Source organism: Pseudopodoces humilis, chromosome 6 (genome assembly GCF_049639895.1).
Source record: "Pseudopodoces humilis isolate 2021_Gansu_Grassland_sample_001 chromosome 6, ASM4963989v1, whole genome shotgun sequence".
NCBI lineage: Eukaryota > Metazoa > Chordata > Aves > Passeriformes > Paridae > Pseudopodoces > Pseudopodoces humilis.
In genome coordinates, this window is record NC_142205.1 from 50,245,873 (window position 1) to 50,261,744 (window position 15,872).

Here is a 15,872-nt window from a genome sequence, read left to right on the forward strand (position 1 = left end):
ATATGTATTTCATTCTATGAAACTGGATTAGATTAAGTATCTTTCAAATATAGAATAAATGAGAGCCCAAATGAGTCAATGGTGTTATTGTTTTTGTTACTATCAATTTTTAAGGGACATGGGTTTCAATGTAGAAGAATAAGAATACATTGCTATGAAAAACTCTTTAATATTTCATAGAGATCCACAAAGCAAGCAATCATCTTGAGCAAACAAATAAATACTTCTAAGTGGTAGAAGATGCAAATAAGATATTTAAGCTTTTAGGCATTCTGTTTACCTGCAAAGCAAACCTGAAATTTACAGTAGAAATCTGTAAAAGCAGAAAGCTGTGTTTGCTTTAGGTATTGGGATGTGGCAAGTCCTGCTCTTTCTGCAAAAGATGTTATTTTAAAGGACTGTAGGTCATTGCTGCTACAAGAATAACAGAGAAAATGGAATGAGAACCTTTGCAGTCACTGATGAATAAAAGAATGGTGCACATTTTATTTTTTATTACGTTTGACATTTCTGAGACTTGTTGTAATTTCTGAACTGCCTATTGCAGAGAGTGGTAGGAGACCAGACTTCACTGTGTTACACTATGGAGCTGCAGGGAAAAAAAAAAAAAAAAGAGAAACTGGAATGACCTGGCAGAAGTTTAAAGGTTGAAACTGTGTCTTAGATCTTGCTGTGAAACAAAACACAGACTGTGTGTACATACTACAGAAGTTCTCCACATAGTGAAAGAAATGCTCTATCTCCCTCATTCTTTTGTTGTGCTGCAACATATAATATTGAAGTGGAAATAGCACATGACCTGTACTTGTTCCCAGCATGTTTAATGGTACAGCTAGTCCTGAGAGTCCACATTTGCCTGGCACTCCAAAGTAGGACACTGCTAACATAGACAGTTAGGGTCAGTCCCTTTCCTATTACAGCTTGCTCAGGATGAAAGAAAAGTTGGCTTTTGGTTGACAAGTCACATATTTAAAACCACCATAGATGCTGCAGGTAAACTAGGCACTGTTTAATCTTCTCATTTTTAGAGACAGACCTAGCTATAGAGGTTCCTTAATGCCAGTACATCAGAGAAAGGTAAGCTGGATTACCTTTTTCACCCATCAGCAGAACTGTGGTCATTACAATGCTTAATTCTTATATCCTTCCTGAGTATACATGAAATTTATTCTGATCCTAAATCCCCCTTGATGTAGACTTAGTCAGAACACAAGTAGAGCTTGTTTTGGAATAGTCAGTGCTCAAGGATTAATTTGTCAGAAACAAATAAACAATAAGTGTTACAGGTGCAAGTGTAAGCTGTAAATCAGAGCTCTCATCGAGTCTGTTAAACCATATTTAGTGATGCTCACATCTCATTTCAAGAATGCAAGACTGCATTTCTAGCAACCTCTGACTTGAGCGCAGCTTTTCTAAAGAAAGAAAAATTAAAAGCTTTACCACCCATCTACCCGTTGTGCTTGGATCAAGATTACATTGAGGCAGCTGTGCTTCCAGGGACTGTTCTAAACTGGCCATTTGGGACAGTTTTCTACTTGTCTGGTGTCACTAGAGCAACTAAAAGGAGTCAGATGCATGACTGGGATCTAAGCCCCGGAATAACAAATCCTCCTTGGTCCATGACAGCCAATTTTCTTAGACAATTTCCTCTGGTATGATTTCTTTCTTCTTTTTCAGTTTGTTTTAAGAGTGCCAAAGCAACAATGTCAATTTATTATAAGCCTTTCTGAAAACAGAGTCAGGATTATGAGGAACAGTTGAATGACTAGCAGTAGAGCCAAGTTTGTCTTGTCTGTCTCTACAACATTTCAGGAATACTTTTTTCCCCCTGGTGTTAAATGCTGAAACAATCCAAGCACTTCACATATGGCAGTATTGCCTTAAATCCTCCCTTCTGTTTAGTCAGCTTCCATGTGTACCACTAGACCACTGTTTATACACTATCGACCATAAAGGGAAGAATCTCTTAAAAGCTGCTGTTTCTTGGTTCCCTTCATGCTGATTCTAAAGCTTCCTTCCTTCATTGTAGCTGTCATTCTGATAAAAGAGAATCAATATGTTCTTTATAGCAATATAAATCAGGAATAGGTTCATTGCTTTGAGTGAAGTGATTGCTCACATTTCTCTGTATGTGTGTGAAAAAGAATACTCTCATGTTCCAGCAGTCCATTAAACCATAATTCTGTGTCTTTGCAGAGATCAGGACACATTGGCATTCAGTAAAAGGTTAAACAGGAGAAAAATATTTGAGTGCTCCTCCTTGGCCCTGAAGGAATTGGTCCTGCACTAAGTCACTGGTGAAAGGGATGCTGGAAGGGCAATGTTTAGAAATCACAGAATAAAAGAGAAACTCTTGAAAGGGTCCATTGTGTATCACAGCACCAAATAAATTCAATAGAAAAACTATACACAGTAAGAAAAAAATAATATTAGCCAAGTATTGATGGAATAAAAGAGAAGATGGAGCTACCATGCAAAGGTAACAATATTACATTGATGCACGTGTATGTTCTGCATAGGTGTAAATGATCAAATCATGTTCTTGCTACCAATGGGGCAGGTGCACTAGCACGAGAACCTGAATGGCTGCATGTAGCAATGTAGCATTGGAAAAACAATGGCTTTCAGCTGGGTTTAAGCTAAGAAAAGAGAGTAGGAATTATTATGATCTTGACATATGCTGAAAAGGAATCTTGAGAATCCTTTCCCCTTCTCCTAATGTCTACACGCATTCAACGTTTCTCACATACCAGGGGGATTGATGCTGTCCTTTGTCCTGATGCATGCTCAGTTTTGGTCCTGACATTATATGTAACTTCTATATGTAACTCTTACTGTGATAAGATTGAGCATCCCTGACAATGCCACATGAGTAGGGAAATAAACAGGATGGGAGAGAACATCACATGCTCTCTGCAATTTCTGCAGTTGCTAATACAAAACTGAGCACCTCACTTCAAAGGAATTAATAGCTCCAGCTTTGCCTCAGAAGAAGTGGATGTACTGCTAGCAAATTAAATAGATTTCCTGCCTCCCTAAGTGCTGACAGGTTTCAAAGGTGATGTGCATCAGACTGGATCCTCGGGTGTTCCAGGTTCTTCCTAAAAAATTCCAAAAAATCCAGAATTCTTAGTCTGTAAATTAACATTTGAATCTGCAAGGCAACTTCATCTCACAGACCCATAAAACTGAGGCTTTCAGGCTTGTGGGACAGCTGTCTATTGGACTGCCTCCATGCTGCTGTCTGGTGGAAGCAGCTACCAAGTCAGCGAGTTCACGGGTCAGCTGGTTCTGGAAGCTGGACATAGGGAAATGTTTCTGTTCTGGATTAAGACATATGGTGGCCATAATCTTTGCACTTCTCTCCCTTCTATTCAGTAGTGAACAGCCATGCATTTAACAAAAGTCAGATTGATTTCACTTGATAGCTACTGGAGTCCCACGTAGTACATGCTGTCCATCTGCTGTTCTTTATATCAATCTTTCTTTCCCCCGCAATGTGTCTGCTGTGAATGCTTAAAAAAAGATGTTTTATCCTTAGAATCTGACACCTATTATATATTGCCACATGTGTTTGTTTGTGCCTTTTTTTATTTTTGTTTTCTTAACACTTCATCCAAAGCAAAATGTTGTGCTGTCTTACTAAACACTTTTCCTCTTACAACAGTGTTCTGGTAATTTATAGAACAGTGAAAAAGCAACTCCCAAGACACTTTATGGATCAGATTTTCAGCAGATACAGTGCGGCACAGCCCTGTGGGCCTCACTGAAGCAATAACACTTTACACTAGTGGATGGTCTGGCCTTGCTGTAGCTATTCCATCTTTGAGCTATTGCAGCAAAAAATCTTAATGCTCACAGAAGAACCAGCAGCATCAGGAGGTGGTAAAGGAAAAACCACACAATCAGTCTATGGGAGGTCACAATTGTGCTGAAGAATGTCTGAAGGGATCCTCTTGTTTCAGGTTTCCCATGCTATATTTAGCAAGACGGGCTGCAAAACTGAAAAATATGTTCAATCATGGTTTTCTTAGTTTTAGAGCAAACCCAGCAAGGCCAAGATCAACCACTGATTCTAAAGGTTTTGTGAGTTCATTATAGAGGTGCTGGGTGATGATGACATATCTTTTACATTGCAAAAGTGCACATACCTTATTCCAAGACTTAAACCACGCATTTCCCGTACCAAACCCAGTACTTCATGCCCACAAGCCTTGCTGGCCAGAACAGTGGGAAAGCTGCACACTTTGAATGTAAGTGGAAATAAGAAATAAGACTTTTTAAATTTTCCCTTACTTTCTTGACTTTTAAAATTACTTTGCTATCTCATTAACTGATGTACTGCACAGGTGAGCTACTCGGTGAATGCAAAGGTGGTCATTTTCCATTGAGTATTATAGTTAGCAGACCTATCAGCTCACTGATTCATTAACTCAAAATGAACACATTTTTTCATTTTATTTTTTTTTTTTCTTTTTGGTTCCACATGGTTCATTTCAGACATACTCCCCCCGGCTTTCAGCAACGTAAGCAAATTAACACCAGTGAGACTCAGGATCTATGAAAATGCGTCCTCTGAGCATCTGTTAAGTAGATTTTTGTTATGCCTTATAAATGAGGATCAGACCTAGGTCAGGTCAAGTGCTGTGAAGGACATGCTAAACATACCAATTTGTAGCCATCACTAGTCTCTGGTTTCTGCATTTTTAAGACACACAATGATAGCTTATTCATTCAACCAACATGCAGAATTATTGATAAAATTAACATATATAATGGCAAAAGGAGGAAGTCTCCAGACTTTATTTTTTAACACATTTCTTTCTCTCAATTGACAGTCTATAGGGGTTTTGTTGTTTGCAGGTTTGATGGAAGAGAACAGTCAGTAGCATTGGGAAAATACAGCTAGAATATTCTAAGCACAACCATATTAGCCTTTGTATTCTTGCTTCAGCAGGGATGAAGGGGATCAGAATAGATTAGGATGGGTAGATAGACACAGCCAAACTATCTCTGCTCCCTTTCTGTGGCTCTGTTGTCAGGGGTCTACTTAATGTACAGTAGTGAAACAACACACACACTGCATTGCTGAGACAACACAAAACATCAATGGAAAAGGCAAAAATCTTGGCTTCAATAGCACTGTCCTTCTCACATCTTATTCAGAGAATGCCTTGTATTAAGTGCTAGGTGTAATAGAGAGGTCTTGCACAGGATTTAATCAGTACACCGGATTTCCCCGCTTTAAAATATCTTTTCAGTGTAAGGAACTGCATGGTGAAACAGGAAACACATGTGTGTTTCATTTAACTGAAATCAATGAAAGTATCTGTGGAAAAATATTCTCATTGACATCTTTGCTCAAGTATAGTCCCTAGTGACTCAAACTTTGGATCAAACCCTAAGATCACGACTGCAATTGGATTTTGTATAAAAATACTGCCTCAGATGCAACTGCTTGAGAAAGGCCTCATTAACTGAAAGCATGATTGTTGTAATTAATGATTTTGTTTTACTTTTGAAAAGAAATTTCATAAATTATGTTCAAGAAACAATAAGTATTTACACATTTCAATTACATTTTACTTGAATTATAAAACTACAGGGTCAATTTTTCATTGCAGGAATGAAGTAAGTTTCTTCTGAATCAACCAAATCAGCATTTTGCAAGGCATTTTCTTTGGTTACCTAAAATGATTTTGACAGTGTATTTTTCTAAGGAAATGTTCATTCTGGTGAAAATTTGACTGGAAAACTAAGAGTCCAGACAAACCAACAGCACCTTTAAAGAAAAATAAAAATTAACCTATGGTACAGAAAAGAACATATAGATCTGATAGCAATTTCCATAACTAGAAAAAGCAGCTGTCTGAAGGCGCTGTGACTAGCAAGTCACCAAATCAGCACTTCTTTTATGGCAGCTTTGGAGAGACACTCAAATAAATTAGATTTGTCATAACTCTAAATACCATTTGAAATGTCAGCTGGGATTTCAGACTTGGTGTACCATGGTGATGTGTTTATAAGCCTTGACTGCCCTTCACTAGGAGCCTGTTGTTTTCACAGATCAAGAAGCCATTTTCTGTGGGAGAAATTCTTCAGTCTTTTTCAATCATCTTTCTTCTATCTGTCCACATCAGATAAAGATGCTCATTCTGTTCAATCCGAATGCAATTTTTCTTAACACAACTCTAAGTATGTAAAAGTTGTCCTCTCAGAAACTGGTTTAAACAATGCTGGTTTTTTACCCCTTTGGTTTTCACAAAACTTGTGGCAGCATAGAGCAGTCATATTGCTTACGCTTGCAGGCAATTCAATTAATTTCTATGTCTTAAAAATATTTCTTTGCCTTTGAAAAGGTCTCTACTCTTCGCAAGCCCTCTGCTGAAATGTACAAGGTCATTCGTTTGAAAGAAAGCAATAAGGGATAGGGTGAAATCAATGGAATATCACAGCAGTTTCTTTATGGGATTTTGTTATTCAGTGATGAAAAAATTAATATGAATCTGAAATACATTAAAGTCTAATAGAGAAGCCATCAACAGAAAGCAAGAATATAAAACACGTTGGACTGGACTGGTTTAGAGCAAGCTGCCTGCACATTACCTGACTTACCTGTACCATTACTCATCTGAATTCACTTGTGACCACCAATCCAAGGTGTAAACCACAGAAGGCAGGGAATACTCTAAATTAATAAGCTGTCAGTAGCCAGCAGGCTGAAAACAACATTGGTTTTATATTTTTTCCATCTGTTATATGAAGACAGCATAGAGGAATGATGGAGAAAGATCTAACTTGGTTTTGTGGAATGAAGATTTCCCTCAGTGTTAATCTGCCTTTATTCAGCTATGCCAGACTTAGAATTATATCATTATCTCAGCACAAGTAACTGCAGTTTGACAGAGGACCTAAACATGAAGTAATATCTGAGGTCGTACTTTATGTCTTCTCAGATTGTTGGGATGGTTTAGGACATTAGTTATCCTGAAGATTCCTGCTAGTGTAGAAACATCACAAACACAAGGTATAAGGTAGAAGACTGTGTTCCAGTTAGAGTAATTAAAAAACAGGTTTTTTTATTTTTTTTTTCTTCTTTCAATTCTATGTATATGTACTTTGACAAAGGCCACCATACTGAAATGAAAAGAATTTCAAACATGAAAAATATTATTTTCCTTAGGAATCTCACAACAGCACAGGGATAAATGGAGCATCCCAATAATTACCCACTCATGTAATCTTGTTAAGATAATATCTTCAGATACACTTCAGATACATAATAATATAGGGCTATGAATTAATTTATTTTGAAATTCATTTATATTGAAATAAAGTGAGGGAAGGTTTCTTATCTCCTTTTTTCAATCTTGTAACTCTTCTTATAAAAAGACAATACTAAAAAAGTTTGTTCTCTAATATTCTTTGGAGAAAGGTGTTATTCATTTACCAGTGTGATATACAGTGACATAGGAAATCATTCCCAGTTCTGGATTAAAACTGCAAAGGGCATGGTGCAAATACTGAGCAAAAGAATATACAATCTCTGTCATGGCAGATACAGAGAAGGAAGCAGCTGGGCAGAAATGTACTGTCAAAACACTCTGCACTGGCAAACCAGACCCTATGTAATTACGGGAAGCATCTTCAGTGTAATTCAGGAACATTTAAACCCTCCTGCTTCTCCAGGCATTTAATTGAAAGGGATAAAAATGCAGAAAGTCAGCATTAGAAAATAACAGGAATGGGAATTAATAATATACACAGAATAGTCCTTGTCATAGTATCCTGTTCCACATTCCTCTTGTAAATGAATTTTACTTTCTTATTAATTCTAGCAATTACAGAAATGTATCCATTGCTTTTGGAATGTTGGTATAATGACTCTGTCTATAGGCATGGACCGAAAAGCACCATACCTGTGTTGAGGAGTACAACACACTGCCCATGTACAAGTATATGCCAAATATAAAGTACACATGTCCTTGCTACCAGCACCACAGGCACCGTGAAAAAGTGGCCAGACCAAACATTACATGGGGAATCCAGCTCCAAAAATGCAGAATTTCTTCAGAAGCCCTGCTTAATTTTTAAGAGGAAGGTTTCTAGGTACATGGTAACTGTAGCCAGGGGCAACTGGTCTCACAACTTCCATACTCTTATGGTTGTGAAATGTTTTTTGAAGCCACTGGGAATCTAGGTGTGATTTTCAAAAGGAGCAATAATCTAACCTTGTGTACTTTCCACATGTAAAGGTTAGTCCACCAGCTACACTGTTTGTATAGTAGAAGTAGGAGAGTTTGAAAAGTTAGGGCAGCAAGGTCCAGGTTCCATTCTAAACCAATCTCATTGTTTGCTTCACACCAGCATAATACCAGTGACTTTTAGGAAGATATTTCTGATGTACATTTGAGGAAATATCTGAGGTAAAATCCAGCAATGTACATGGAATCCTAAGAAAATCTTTAATGCACATGATAATATGTTGTAAATGATATAAGAAGAGCAACCTTTGTTTACAAAAATATATTGCTTCTTTGTTTTAAGTGACTGAGTAGGACAGGAAAAAGAACATGTTTTTCAGTAAAATTAATGCCTTTTTATTAACTACTTTTATTAAGACTATTGTGTGATATTTTCTTAGAGCATTTCTGTTGAGGTTATAAATCAGTTTGCTTCATGAGCATTATGTCAAAGGCTGCTTTTCAACCTGGAATATTAGGTTACACTTTATTTCCATTAATATGTATTCTTCTCAGTCTACAGAGATTGCATGTTCCTTTTTCTGTAATTTCAAAAAGAATTTCTCAGGAAAGAACAGGACAGAAGTATTTTACACTTCAAACCTTACCCGTTTATGCAAATGTTCTAAAAGCCCAAGTAGGAATTCAGTTCTTCAGAAGCATTGTGCTTCATGAAAACAATGAAAACCTTCTCTCTATCCACAAAGTCAGGATTACATAGCAACAAGATAAAATGGTTTCACTTCCATCTGTTAAAACACAACCAACTCCTTTTTTTTAAGTCTATACTGTATTAAAAGCTTACTCAGTACTCTTTGCTGGTATGTTCCATTTTCTTAAAGTATTATTAAGGCTCTAGAAGTGAACTTAGGAAGCTGTAACCAGGAGGGATCTTTTGGATCATCAGATACTATTCCCTGCTAATGCAAGGGTATCCTGTCAAGTATTATCACTGTAACAGACTTTTACAGTGCTGTTTTAATTCCACTTTTACTCCCATCTTCTTCTGCAGAGCTGATACTAGCTTGGTCACCCTCCTCTCAATCCAGAGGACAGCCAGTTTACATCTACCAGAAGCTGATCAATTTCTGAACAGCCAGAATAACCTTTTGTTAGTTTTCAGCATCTCTTCCAGGTCCTCTAAAAGGTGCTTCAGTTTCCAAATTTCCTCACCCAGGAGTCAAGTACTCCCACGCAATTTTTCCAGTAATTTCTTTCTGAGGAAACAGAGTGCTCTAACCAGGTTCAGTACATGCAGACTCATTCATTTGAAAGCCTGCTTCTTTCTTCTCCTATATGGTATCGATCATTTATCCCATCAGTCATATTTCCCATCAGCCCATCTTCTCACTCACATAGTATTCTTTACAATATTCCTATTTTTTCCAGTTTTCCTTCTATAAACTGAAAATACTTCTCTCAGCTATCTCTCCCTGCTTCTGTATTTCCCACAGTAACAGAGCTGTACATCTTGGTCTACTTCTCACTACAACTGAAACAGATATATCTGTTTCTCGCCCTTAGATGCGCCTCTAACCCTGGTTAGTTAAGCTGGAACTGTTACATCAAATCCCTGCCCAAGTCTGTCCCCCTTTTAAATGATTTTGGTTTTCTTGAAACTCCTGGTATTAAGAGAGGAAGTAGCCGGTAAATATATAACCATGAGGAGTACAGAGAAGAGGAATGGTGGGACAGAGATGCATAGCCAGGCTTGTTTTACCAAAAGAGGAAGACAGGTGAGACAAGGACACTGTAGACAGGGGAGAAAGGAGCCAGACCTTAGGCTAGTCCACAGAACAGAGGATCTGGGTGAGTCAGGTAGCAGAAATTCTTAAAGCTGCAGCAGCACACACCTTCAGAGCTTTAATATGAACTCCAGAGTCCTGCTGCTCCAATCTCAGCAGAAGGTTCTGTTATGTTCACTAGAAAGTCTATGATCCATAGTGAGTGACTAGATTCAAATGGTACTGAACAGATCTTGTCCCGTGCCTCACCCTTTGCCCTTTGCAGCTGAATGGAGCTGCCCTGTGCAGCCATGCCAAAAGAAGAAGGGGGTACAACTGATGCAAAGGGAGCAGAAATAGGATTACAATCAGAGCAGTGAAGGAGCTGGAGACTGTGCTGCACAGTATTGGATTTGAATCTATATATACTATCATATTAAAAAAATTAAAGCAGACAAGAAAACTCTGAGCTATGTGCCTATAATTTAACCTCATTAGGATCTAGTGGCATATGAAATATTGTGGTAGGTTGAAGTCACCTGACCCTGCAGTGAAATCTATTCCCAAGCCTGCTAATCTAACAGATGAAGTGACATTTCAAAGACCACTAGTACACTTGTGAGCCAAAACAAGCACAAACCCAAACTGCACAAGGCATTCTAGCAGTTCCCACTCAGAAAGATGACAGAGGATTTTTTGGTGTGGATTTTGCCTGTAATCCCTTATGTTGAAGGGCAGTGTTTCTTTTCTGTCTATAAGGATTTGCTCTTCAGGGAGAGATGGATGTTTGTGGGGAGTCATGTCTTATCTCTCAAGACAAAGCTGCAGCTTCCAATGATGTGAAGAAACAGTTTACACAATTCTCAGTATTTTTAAGGGAAAGCTTTTTTGGTGGAAAGAAGATTAAGTGACAAGAGCCCCCTAAAGGCCAAGGGCAGCTTCAAGAATCTTCTTGCCTAGAGAGGCTCTAATACTTTTAGAGTATGTGTATTTTGCTCTTCTCCTGTACAAGCATCTACATGACTTATGCAAAGCTCAAACTTGTTTACTATATATTTTTACAGCAGTTTTACTAGAAAACCTTCTCTTGTGAGGAAAGAGAGCCATGAAGTTATAGTCCCATCTACCTTAGATTAAAGAAAGCTTACTAAGTATGCAAAGTTAGTGCCCCTTAATGTGAGTTTTCTGCTGTGTAAGAATTGCTACTAAAATAAAGGGCATGATATTGATTCTATTTATCTATTTATTTATCTGTGCAAGATAACTTCTCCTGTTGTGATTATTTTAATTATCTCTGATCTTTATTAGGGGTAACCTCTACTTTAATCCTCATTAAATTAAATTAAATTAACTTAATCATAGTCAAAATTATTGATTTCACTAGATTCATTGAAGCCCTTTGTGATCTTAATTCTGCACTAAGATGGATAAGACAATAGTCAAAATAATGGCAACATCTGCTGGACCTCAGAGAACAAAATATATAAGAAGAAACAAGTTTCTAAAGTCAGAAAGCATTAATATATTATACAATAAAATTTTTATGCACCTTGTGAGAAAGTATAATTACTAACACACTCAATATATATTTCACACTGCATATATGTTATAAAGTCCTTGGTTATTAATTTTTTAAAATTAGATTTGTGAGTTATTTACCACTATATTGGCTTCCAATCCTTCTGTATGTCTACTCTTTTTCTGGGCAATTCACAAGCTAAAATACCTTTTTTTTTTTGCCTTAATAGTTTCCTCTAGTAATTTTTATTTGACAGGTTGTACCCTTCATGGTTTCAGTCACGAGGGATACCTCTAGAAGCTTCTTGCCCATATTGTTTCATAATTTTTCAAGTTCATTTCTCTACCCAGCTTATTCCAGGAGGATCCTGCTTCACTTAAATATGCATTAAACTTAAGTGTATAGCAGAATACTCTAGAAGTTATCTAAGCCTTCTAAATTAAGAAGGAGCTTAAGAACCTTGTTGAATTAGGGTGTACGTGCCTTATGAGATGCTGAGATATCTACAGTTTCACAAGAAGAAAATTTGTGGTTTGCTATTTTCTTTTACCATACCTTTTTTTTTTTAAGGCTTTTATCTGATTAAGATAAATTTTCTGGAATTAGAAGAAATTATGACACCCGTGGTATTACTTCTGCTCATTTTTCACCTTCATTATGCTCAATTTAAATAAATTTTGCAGTTAATATTGCATTTCCTTTTATTTATGTGATCTGGTTTCTACAGTAGTCAGGCTTCTTTTTACCTCTTACCTGCTATCTGCACAGTGGAGACAAAAATGAGGGGAGGAAAAGACTGCAAGGGGAAGATTCAGATACTAAATTGTAAAGAAATTAAACTGCTTTCATTTGAAACCTGGAAGGTTCTCAGTGAAAAGTGAGCAAGAAGGAAAGTCTGCTGTATGTATGCATATGATTTGGGAAGATGCTTGGAAGAAAGAATATGCTAAAAATCTTCATCTTGAGGTTGCAAGTTGAAACTAAAGAGGAAGTAAAGTACAAATGGAGTGACACTTAAGGAGAACCAGGCAAAGAATCAACACAGAGGTAAACACGTCTACACAAAAGCTAGAAGGCTAAAAATAAACTGGAAATGTCTATCTCAAAATAAAGACACTGATTTACTAAGCATATCAAAAACCTGGTGACAGGGAAACAATCACTGGAATATTGTAATGCCATGACAAAAAAAAATATTCAGTGAAGAAACAGTACACAGTGCTGCTGTCAGCATAGATCAACATGTTTATGACAGTATAGAGGTAAACTTCATCAGTAAGCCAACCATCTCAGGAAAGACCCAAAAATCTGCATGGTTTTACATTCCAGGCCTAAACAATGTGATAATGGCTTTCTGTGACTGACTATTCCCAGTGAAAGGCCAAATGTTCTGCCAGAAAACCCAATTGTTTGGGGTTACTTCAGTGATCTTCATGTACTCAAGGGAAATGTCACATAAATACTTTGTGTGGGACTCTAAGAAGAGGTAAATAATTTATAGGTTAATGACTGTCTTCCAATGAAGCATCTGCCCCTTCTTCTCGAACCTCCTGAGCAAACCTATACTAGAGAATCTTCCTCAGAGACTTTACAGGGCCAACTCTTTTATTATACCAAGGCTGAAAGATGTCAAATGTATCTCCAGTCTTAAAAAAGGGTTTGGGGAAGGGTGGAGGAGGAACATCATGAGCTACTGTACTCTAAGCCTGGCAAGTGTCTAAGGCCACTAAGTAGAGGCTGCTTATAGTATAGAAATTCAGCTACTTGTAGCTTTGTTTGAGTGTCTGGTTTCTGTTACAGGTCTGACGGCATTTGAATAAATTCCGTAAATTTGGGAAGACCTGATATGGATTCCCTAAACAGAAATCCCACCTTAAAAACCTCATGAAAGTTCTTTGAACAGATTTATGCCCATGTGGACAAGACTGATCCAGGTGATATTCATTACTCAAATTTTACAGCTACTGTCAAATGTAATGAACAGCTTCCATACAAGGCATGAATGATGAACATCCTGTCAGGAAAGGAGATGATGGTTTGGGGATATATAAATCTATAAAATTTTGGATAAAATACAGGCTGTCCAATAAGGCAGGAGGAACAGACTCAAAACAAACAGAAGGAGGTGGTTCCTCCACTTCATCAGGCAGTAGATCTCTATGACAGGATGGCACAGGTGCAATTCATAGGGGTCAGGGGAACATAGCAGAAGTAAAAAGAAGAAAGATCCAGAGCAGACTACTAATTGAGCAATGAAAAGGCCAGGAAATTTCTCAGCTGAACCCAGCTAGAAATTTGGAAAGAATCAGAAGAGTGTACATGAATGCCCTATACCTCTCTATCATGGCTGCTTATGGATACTGCTGGAGATCACTTTCCAGGTTGAACAGACCATTGGTCTGAACCAGTGCCCCCTATTCTTACAAGGGAAAAAGATCAGCATAGCCTGGGCCACATGGATATGCTAGTGTGTCAGGCAGCCAGCACTGCTGTGGGGAGAGGATGGAAAGGAGAAAGAGTTCTGGGAAAGAGCAGGAGGAAAATGGATCAGGTTGGCCAAAACAACTGGGTGATGCCACTCACTGAGGGCAGATGGTAAAACCCCTTAGGAAACCTCCTGCATGGTTCGTGAGACAAGCAAAATTTTTTTAATTCTAATGAGTAGGAGCAGCTTTTCAAAATTACTATTTATTCCATAGTAAACTAACAATAATGTTTGTTGATTTGTATATTATCCACCACTTCTTCAGTGGTCTTCTGGAAGAGATTTTTGTTGTTGGACAAGTTCCAGTATTTATGGGCCCTAAAATGAACAAAGAAAATACCAGCAGATTCTTTTACTAATAAAAATGCAGAGAAATACCTAAGAAACTAGGAAAAATTACACATTTTAAACTGTGATATTATAAAATTTTCCCAAAGGTATTTTAATTAACAAGTGAACTGCAGTAATAACTAAGACCATTGCCTTAAAAAATGAGTACCCCAATAATTTCTTTTCAGTAAGTAAAATTTACTTCAGTTGTAATTTATGACATATCTTTACAGTTCAGAATCTCTCTACAAATCCTCTTCCCCTGCATACTTTTCAGGGGGCTAATTAATTTCATGTGCAAATGGTTGCAAAATATTATCTATTTTCATTATTACCACCTTAATAGGATTAAATTGGTAATCACTTTTATTCTAATGAAAAGTCATAAATATCTCCTTGCCTTTTCTTGTATATTTTATTTTCTATACCATCAGACCAAAGCTGCAACAGCAGACTGGGCTTGCACACTTGGCTGCTTCCCTTCTCCCCAAGCTCAGCAGCAGCTGATTTACTCAGTTGTTAAAATAGACTGGCAGTCTGAGCTGCTGCTGGTGTTCAACAGTCAGCCTCACCTGTTCAGCCTATCGCTGCCAAATTCAAAGGGCTTTTTTCTCCCCCTCAATTTCTCTTTAAATAACACAATAGTGGAATACTGAGTTTGCACATAATGCCACATTAAGTAACAACACACATGCTGGAGGGCAGGATTTGCATTGCTGAGAAGCTACACAAATTGTTTGAGAAAAATCAGAATTCAGTTCAAATAGGACCATTTAATGATACCATTAGGCAAAAATTATCAGCTGAGGGTTACAAGCCATGAGACAGGAACAAAGTGGGGTACAAGGAGAACCTAAATCAACACTCTTAGACCATAGTATGAGACAAACACCATCATTGGCAGCTGCAAGAAACTTGAAATATATAGCACAAGCAGAGCAGAGCAAAATTTAAACAACTATGCCTTGCTTTGGGCACACTCTAGAAGGGGGAAGCACATGTACAGAGGGTGGCAAACAAAGTGCTGAAAAGAGAATATGAACCCACAAGGAAGAATTGAAAGAGCTGGCTTTTAGTCCAGAAAAGCAAAGCATGAAAGGAAGAATATTACTAGACTGCGAAGGGGTAGTGTAAAAAAAAGAAAAGGGAATGGATCGCTCTAAATACTTATTAGGGACAGAACATAGTGCAAAATAGGCTTGAACTTCAGAAAAGAAGATATAAGGATATTTCCAGGAAAGCTCGCTATAGACAAGGACAGTGGACCGATAGAAGAGCTGATGTGAGAAAGATATAGAGCCTCCATTATCATGCATTTCAAATGAAATATAGTAGAAGCGTCTGTCAGCGTTGGACACACTACTGACCTTATTCTGAGGCAGAAGCAATAAACCAGATGACTTCACAAGAATCAAGTTCTCTTTCGTGTATATAAATGGTTTAACTCGTAAGTCTCTGCACAACAATCTCTTTATTGATACAGAACTGTTCAGAAAGAACAGAGAATATAAACTGATCTTGCAATTTCTTGATCTTGTAACCGGGTGGGAGTCTTGAAACAATCTAAAGTA